This window comes from Lagenorhynchus albirostris, chromosome X (assembly GCF_949774975.1).
Source record: "Lagenorhynchus albirostris chromosome X, mLagAlb1.1, whole genome shotgun sequence".
NCBI lineage: Eukaryota > Metazoa > Chordata > Mammalia > Artiodactyla > Delphinidae > Lagenorhynchus > Lagenorhynchus albirostris.
The window spans coordinates 47,816,546-47,818,017 of NC_083116.1; the positions used below are offsets into that span (position 1 = coordinate 47,816,546).

The 1,472-nt window shown below is 50.1% G+C and overlaps 1 pseudogene; it reads right to left on the reverse strand.

Annotated features, from left to right (window-relative positions):
• Positions 1-368: 368 nt before the first annotated feature.
• LOC132512852 (protein ripply3-like) lies at positions 369-922 on the reverse strand (annotated as a pseudogene).
• Between the last annotated feature and the right edge of the window lie 550 nt (positions 923-1,472).

The following is a 1,472-nucleotide window of genomic DNA, read 5'->3' on the forward strand; positions in this document are numbered from 1 at the left end:
GAAGAATTCTCAGGTTAAGTGAGAGGCGTGGGTGTGGGTGGGTTATTAATCGACATGGAATAATTTGTTGTTTGATCGGCACAGTGACATTGCTGAACGAGCTTTGAAAGTTGGCCTACCCGATAACAACCCATGTGGACTCAAACCTTTTCTTGGTCCTAGAATCCTTTCTCAAAGGTATAAATGAGGCTCAAAAAATCACCAAGAGAAGGACGAGTAAAAGTTGAGTCCTTGCCAAGAGTGTGGTGCTGGCCAGACAGTCAAGTTCTTGTACACCCAGTGGAAACACAAAGTGTCCTGGCACGGCTGTCCCCAAGGGATGTCCCCCAGGGCACATGTGAGGTGGGTCTGGTGAAGGAGAGACAGGCTTATTTGGATGAGGGGCATGCAGCACCTCTGGAGAGTCAGGGCCGGGTAGCGGACCCTTACCACCGAGGCCGCCATGGCCTCCGGGTTGCCGTCCTGGGTTTGTCAGCCTGTCTCTGCCCTTTCCTCCTGGGCCGCCTCCAGCCTTCTGGCACTGAAGGGTTTCTTCCTCTTGCTCCTCAACTGAATCTGACTCATTGCTGCAGAAGTGAATGGTGGCTTGCACAGGGAAACTAGCCAGCACCTTCTCGCATGAACTCTGCAGATACTCTTGACGCTTAGAAATGGGTAAAAAGTCTTAACAGGATGCTGAAACCCAAAGGCCCCCTTCCATCCAAACGTTTGTTGGTCACTCCCAAGCTCAAGCTCGCCTCGAGTTCTGGTGGGCTCAGCATCCTGGGGGTTGGGGGTGGGGTAGAGGGGTCAGGATCCAAGGTCTCCATGGTGTTTGGCTCTTGGGCCAGAGCAGTGGCGGTGGTACCCGGGGACCATCCTGGTGGCAGTGACTGACGCATCCTTGCGCCTCCTGGGCTCCGGCCGCCGGCTCAGGTCTCATAGTACCGTTGGCGCTCGCGCCCCTCCAGCGGCGCCAGCTATCCGCCACACCTTTAACTGCTCTGGCGAGGGCGCTCTGACTCTGGTCTTTATCTCTAATCCCCTACACCCCACAAGGTCATAAAAAGCTGAAAGCTCAAATTCACGGTTTTGTTAATGTTCTCCGAGCAAAAGCAAGCTTACTTCTCTGGGTTCCTGTTTTTGTTTTTGTTTTGCTTCCCCTGCATATTCCTTACTTTCTTGACAACTCATTTACGCATTTAATACACACGCACACACAAATAACACTGTTTAAAAAAATCAGAAATTAATGAATGCTAGCTTTATGGAAATAAAAAGGGGTGGAGGAGATGAGAGAACAGCCTTGGAAAATCTGTGCTCCAGGAGTGTAGAATTCAGTGGCAGCTGTCATTGCTTCCTTAATCAGTGCAAGACATTGATTTGTTTTGTTTTGTTTTGCATTGATAGTGAGATTTCAATAGCTCACCCCAGGGAGACAGGAGATAGAACGTACTCATCCCATTTGAGTAACATTTCTTAAACTACATTTG